This window comes from Equus przewalskii, chromosome 14 (genome assembly GCF_037783145.1).
Source record: "Equus przewalskii isolate Varuska chromosome 14, EquPr2, whole genome shotgun sequence".
In the NCBI taxonomy this organism is placed as follows: domain Eukaryota; kingdom Metazoa; phylum Chordata; class Mammalia; order Perissodactyla; family Equidae; genus Equus; species Equus przewalskii.
The window spans coordinates 82,039,461-82,046,688 of record NC_091844.1 but is presented as its reverse complement, the minus strand read 5'-3'; positions in this window follow the sequence as shown (position 1 = coordinate 82,046,688).

The following is a 7,228-nucleotide window of genomic DNA, read 5'->3' as shown; positions in this document are numbered from 1 at the left end:
TAATATAACCAATGTTTTCTCTTATAAGGAGAAACAGATTCCTATTGAACTTACACAAACAACTATATTGCCTTAAAAATAAGAATACTTACTGACTAAGATTGTCCAAACTCTGGAGGGATCAGGTAGGGGGAAAAAGATAAATGCTTCAATTCTTCTTACATATAGCAATATGACTATTGCTATAAGTCATAGTTAGCTTAAGAAAGAGAATAGTGTTTCCTTAAACCTGAAAAAAACAAGACATTAAAAAATCAGCAATATTTCAAACTAAAAGTCATAAAAATTATAATCATCCTTATCAGTTCATTTAGTCTCATGTAATCAACTTTTGATCCTGATCTTCTGTTAGCAGTTTCATGAAGCCATCAGCTTTTCCATTAGAGTTCTGTAATTTCTTACCCAGTTCAGTTTTAGGCTCTGAAAGTTTACCAGAAAGCTGCATTCTAGAACAAGTGTCAGAGTCCTTTCTGTGAATCTCTGAAGAAGAAACATATTTGCAAAAGCAGAGTAAAAAAATGTCTGTAAATGTCATAAGATTTAAAATAGGATGTAGGTCACTGTGAAACACCTTAGTTATCTGTTTAACCAAAGTGACAACAGAAGATGTTAAAGGCAAACAGAGAGAGTTAAACAGTTTTTATAAACCTTAGTAGAGAGATCTCAGCCTTTTCAAACATAGGAAATTATTTTGACAAAACATAGAATTTCTTTTATGTAGATTTACTCAAAGATAGATAAAAATATTTTATAATCTCTTTATCAAGAGCAAACTACAAGTTAAGAAAATTATCCTCTTAAGAGAGAGAAAACTAAAATTTAATTTTGTACCAGCTTACTTTTCATATTAAAACTCATTTACTTAATTAAACTCATTTTAATCTTCACCAACTTGACCATGCACAAAACTCTTTTCTAGTTTTTCTCCCGTAAACCTCTATAATCTTTTTTTTTAAGTGAGGTCATAATTGTTTATAACATTGTGAAATTTCAGTTGTACATTACTATTTGTCAGTCACCATATAAATGTGCCACTTCACCCCTTGTGCCCACCCCCCAACCCCCTTAGCCCTTGTAACCACTAAACTGTTCTCTTTGTCCATGTGTTTATCTTCCACATACGAGTGAAATCATACAGTGTTTGTCTTTGTCCATCTGGCTTATTTTGCTTAACATAATACCCTCAAGGTCCATCCCTGTTTTTGCTAATGGGACGATTTTGTATATTTTTATTGCTGAGTAGTATTCCATTATACAAATATACCACAACTTCTTTACCCAGTCATCACTTGACGGGTGCTTGGGTTGCTTCCACATCTTGGAAATTGTGAATAATGCTGCAATGAACATAGGGGTGCATAAGTCTCTTCGTATTGTTGATTTCAGGTTCTTTGGATAAATATCCAGTAATGAGATAGCTGGGTCACATGGTCGTTCTATTTTTAATTTTTTTGAGAAATCTATATACTGTTTTCTGTAGTGGTTATACCAGTTTGCATTCCCACCAGCGGTGTATGAGTGTTTCCTTTTCTCTACATCTTCTCCAACATTTGTTATTTTTTGTCTAGGTGACTATAGCCACTTTAACAGGTGTAAGGTGATATTTAAGTGTAGTTTTGACTTGCATTTCCCTGGTGATTAGTGATGTTGAACATCTTTTCATGTGCTTATTGGCCATCTGTATATCTTCTTTGGAAAAACGTCTGTTCATATCCTCTGCCCTATTTTTGATGAGGTTGTTTTTTTGTTGATCAGTTGTGTGAGTTTATGTATTATGGAGATTAACCCTTTGTGAGATATATGATTTGAAAATATTTTCTCCCAGTTGGTGGGTTGTCTTTTCCTTTTGATCCTGGTTTCCTTTGTCTTGCAGAAGCTCTTTAGTCTGATGAGGTCCCACTTGTTATTTTTTCTTTTGTTTCTGTTGTCCAAGTAGATATGGTATTTGAAAAGATCCTTTTAAGACTGATGTCAAAGAGTGTACTGCCTATATTTTCGTCTAGAAGTTTTATGGTTTCAGGTCTTACTTTCAAGTCTTTGATCCATTTTGTGTTAATTTTTGTGTGTGGCAGAAGATAATGGTCTACTTTCATTCTTTTGCATGTGGCTGTCCAGTTTTCCCAACACCATTTATTGAAGAGACTTTTCTTTCTCCATTGTATGTTCTTAGCTCCTTTGTCAAAAGTTAGCTGTCCGTAGATGTGTGGTTTTATTTCTGAGCTTTCAATTCTGTTCCATTGATCTGAATGCCTGTTTTTGTACCAATACCATGCTGTTTTGATTACTATAGCTTTATAGTATATTCTGAAGTCAGAGATTGTGATGCCTCCATCTTTGTTCTTTTTTCTCAGGAGTGCTTTAGCTATTTGGGGTCTTTTGTTACCCCATATGAATTTTAGGATTCTTTGTTCTTCTGTGAGGAATGTCATTGGGATTCTGATTGAGATTGCATTGAATCTGTAGACTGCTTTAGGTAGTATGGGCATTTTAACTGTGTTTAGTCTTCCAATCCATGTGCATGGAATATCTTTCCGTTTCTTTATGTCATCATTGATTTCTTTCAGTAATGTCCTATAGTTTTCATTGTATAGGTCTTTCACTTCCTTGGATAAATTTATTCCTAGACATTTTATTCTTTTTGTTGCAATTGTAAATGACATTGTATACTTGAGTTCTCTTTCTGTTAGTTCATTATTAGAGTACAGAAATGCAACTGATTTTTGTAAGTTGACTTTGTACACTGCAACTTTGCTGTAGTTGCTGATTATTTCTAATGGTTTTCCAAGGGATTCTTTAGGGGTTTTTATATATAAAATCATGTTGTCTGCAAACAGTGAGAGTTTCACTTCCTCATTGCCAGTTTGGATTCCTTTTACTTCTTTTTCTTGCCTGATTGCTCTGGCCAAAACCTCCAGTACTATGCTAAATAAGAGTGGTGAGAGTGGGCACCCATGTCTTGTTCTTGTTCTCAGAGGGATGGTTTCAGTTTTTCTTCATTGAGTATGATGTTGGCTGTGGGTTTGTCATACATGGCCTATCATGTTGAGGTACTTTCCTTCTATACCCATTTTATTGAGAGTTCTTATCATAAATCTTGGATCTTATCAATTGCTTTCTCTGTACCTATTGAGATGATCATGTGGTTTTTATTCCTCATTTTGTTAATGTGGTGTATCACATGGATTGATTTGCAGATGTTGAACCATCCCTGCATCCCTGGTATAAATCCCACTTGATCATGGTGTATAATCCTTTTAGTGCATTGCTGTACTTGGTTTGCAAATATTTTGTTGAGGATTTTTGCAACTATGTTCATCAGCAATATTGGCCTGTAATTTTCCTTCTTTGTGTCATCCTTATGTGGCTTTGGTATCGGGGTGATATTGGCCTCATAGAGTGTGTTAGGAAGTGTTCCATCTTCCTCAGTTTTTTGGAATAGTTTGAGAAGGATAGGTAATAAGTCTTCTTTGAATGTTTGGTAGAATTCTCCATAGAGGCCGTCTGGTCCTGGACTTTTATTTTTGGGGGAGGTTTTTGATTACTGTTTTAAGCTTTTTACTTGTGATTAGTCTATTCAGATTCTCTATTTCTTTTTGATTCAGTTTTGGGAGGTTGTAGGAGTCTAAGAATTTATCAATTTCTTCTAGATTGTCCAATTTGTTGGCATATCATTTTTCATAATATTCTCTTAGAATATTTTGTATTTCTGTGGTATTTATTGTAGTTTCTCCTTTTTCATTTCTCCTTTTATTTATTTGAGCCTTCTCTCCATTTTTCTTAGTAAGTCTGGCTAAGAGTTTGTCAATTTTGTTTATCTTCTCAAAGAATCAGCGCTTTGTTTCATTGATCCTTTCCACTGTCTTTTTTTTCTTTCAATTTCATTTATTTCTGCTCTAATTTTTATTATTTTCCCCCTTCTGCTGACTTTGGGCTTTATTTGTTCTTCTTTTTCTAATTTTGTTAGCTGTAGTGTAAAATTGCTTATTTGAGATTTTTCTTATTTGTTAATGTGGGCCTATATCACTATGAATTTCCCTCTTAGGACTGCTTTTGCAGCATCCAATATGAGTTGGTATGGTGTGTTTTCATTTCCATTTTTCTCCAGATATTTTTTTATCTCTCCTTTAATTTCCTTAATGAGCCATTGGTTATTCAGTAGCATGTTGTATAGTCTCCACATCTTTGTCTCTTTCTCAGCTTTTCTCTTGTAGTTGATTCCTAGTTTCATAGCATTATGCTCAGAAAAGATGCTTGATGTGATTTCAATCTTCTTAAATTTATAGAGGCTTGCCTTGTTCCCAACATACGGTCTATCCTTGAGAATGTTCCATGTACACTTGAGAAGAATGTGTATTCTGCTGGTTTGGGATAGAGCATTCTGTTTAGATCTATAAAGTCCATTTGGTCTAGTTTTTTGTTTAATTCCACTATTTCCTTATTGACTTTATGTCTGGATAATCTATCCATTGATGTAAGTGAGGTGTTGTGTTCCCCTACTATTATTGTGTTGTTGTTAATATCTCCTTTTAGATTTGTTAAGTTGCTTTATGTACTTTGTTACTTCTGTGTTGGGAGCATAAATATTTATAAGCGTTACGTCTTCTTGGTGGAGTGTCCCTTTTATCGTTATATACTGCCCCTCTTTTTCTCTCTTTACCTGTTTTATCTTGAAGTCTGCTTTGTCTGATATAAGTATGGCAAAACCTACTTTCTTTCACTTGCTGTTTGCTTGGACTATCATCTTCCATCCCTTCTCTCTGAGCCTGTGTCTGTCTATGGAGCTGAGATTGTGTTTCCTGGAGGCAGCATATTATTGGGTCTTGTTTTTTAATCCATCCAGGTACTCTGTGTCTTTTGATTGGATAGTTCAATCCATTTACATTTAGAGTGATTACTGATCTATAAGGGCTTATAATGCTGCCATCTTATCACTCGTTTTCCAGTTCTGCATTTTCTTTGTTTCTCATCCTGTGTATTTTGGGTACCAATTTGGTTAGGTAGTTTTCTATGATGATTTTCTTAGTTTTCTCCTTATTTATCATTTGTGTCTCTGTTCTAATTATTCATTTAGTGATTACCATTAGGTTTCTATAAAGAATCTCAAAGATGAGATAGTCCATTTTCTGATAGCCTCTTATTTCCTTAGACTAATTCGATTCCATCCCTTTCCTCTTCCCCCTCTAAGTTGTTATTGTCATATCTTATTCCTTCTTGTGTTGTGAATTTGTGGTTAAAATGACAAGATTATATTTATTTTGGTATTTTCCTTCCCTTTATCTCTAATGTTATACTTAAATGTTTACTAACCTGTTCTGATATAGAGCTGCAATTTTCTGGTCTTGCTTATTTATTTATCTCCTTTCTCAGGGCTTTGCAGCCCATTCCTTATGGATTTTTTTTTTTCAGGTATGAGGGCCTTCTTGAGGATTTCTTGTAGGGGGTGTCTTGTGGCAACGAACTCCCTTAGCTTTTGTTAATTTGGGAAAGTTTTTATTTCTCCATCATATTTGAAGGATATTTTCACTGGAAAGTGTATTCTTGGCTGAAAATTTTTGTCTTTCAGAATTTTGAATATATCATTTCACTCTCTCCTAGCATGTAAGGTTTCTGCTGAGAAATCCTCTGAATGTCTGATAGGAGTTCCTTTGTAAGTTATTTTCTTCTGCCTTGCTGCCCTTAATATTTTTCATTGCCACTGACTTTTGCCAGCTTTACTACTATATGCCTTGGAGAAGGTCTTTTCGCATTGATATGTTTAGGAGACCTATTGGCTTTGTTCACGTATTTCCAGCTCCTTCCCCAGGTTTGGGAAGTTCTCAGCTATTATTTCTTTGAACAAGCTTTCTGCTCCATTCTCCATCTCTTCTCCCTCTGGAATACCTATAACCCTTATGTTGTGGTTCCTAATTGAGTCAGATATTTCTCAGAGATTTCTTCATTTCTTTTTAATCCTCCATTTTTAGTCCTCCTCTTTAGTCCTCCTCCATCTGAAGCATTTCTACATTTCTGTCCTCTAAATTGCCAATGCAGTCCTCCATAATATCAGCTGTATTGTTCAGGGAATCCAGATTTTTCTTTATCTCATCCATTGTCTTTTTCATCTCCAGCAGGTCTGATTAGTTCTTCTTTATAGTTTTAATCTCTTTTGTGAAGAAGTTCCTGATTTCATTAACTGTCTTTCTGTATTTTCTTGTAACTTGTTGAGGTTTTTTGATAGTGATTTTGAATTCTCTGTCATTTAGATTATAAATTTCTGTGCCTTCAGCATTGATTTCTGGGTACTTGTCATTTTCCTTCTGGTCTTGAGATTTAATATATTTTTTTCATACTGCTTTATGGTATGGACTTGTGCCTCCACATAGTGATAGCATCTGGTCACAGCTTCCACCTGCTGCCACTGAGTGGGGGTCAGGAGCTGTGTATTCTGAACCCACCATGATCTGCAGCTCCCTATCTCCAGGTGCTGACAGCTTTTCTGACTGTGTGGTGCTCTGGCTGACTGCTGAACTGGAGCACCGGGTGGGAGGAGGGATGCTTTCTTTCACTGCATGATCACCCCAGCCACTGTCTGCTTTTCTGTGTTCACTCTGGCCAACCACTGAGCTGGAGCACTGGGCAGGGGGAGGGGTGCTTTCTTTCACCTGAGTGTTTCTGGGGGCATTCTCACTGGGTCCTCATTATCTGCTCTCCTAGGGTGCTAGCTTGATGAAGATACCCCTGCAATAGATTAGTCCTCTCTGTGTGGGGTTTTCCCATGGGCTTTGAGGGAACTCGGAAAGCAATGGTGTTCCTAGGGAGGGCTGTCCTGCCTCCCTCTCCTCTCAGAGCCACACACAGTCCCAGGGTCACTGCCATTTAGGAGGAAGAAAAGGTTCTTCTTACTTCCTTCCACTTCCTCCAGGGGGCCCAGCACCTCCACCTTCAGATGTATGGCTGTGTGGGTCTCTCAGATGTCTTTTGTGTTGTGTGAATGCCCTCTGTTGGTGTACGAGTCTCCTTTTCATTGTATCTTAGAGGGGAGGATTTAAGAGGAACACTCACCCTGCCCTGATGCTGATGTCGCTCCCTCTTTTCTCTGCTTTCTTTAGTGGGATTCACTGATAGCTGTTCCTCCCATTTTCCAAGCAGCAAAACACTCAACAGAGGAACTCTGTGAGCCAGAGATAACGAACTGACTCAAGTGAGTCCCCCTATGAGTTTCATTAGTGTGGAAGATAAGTCAAAACAC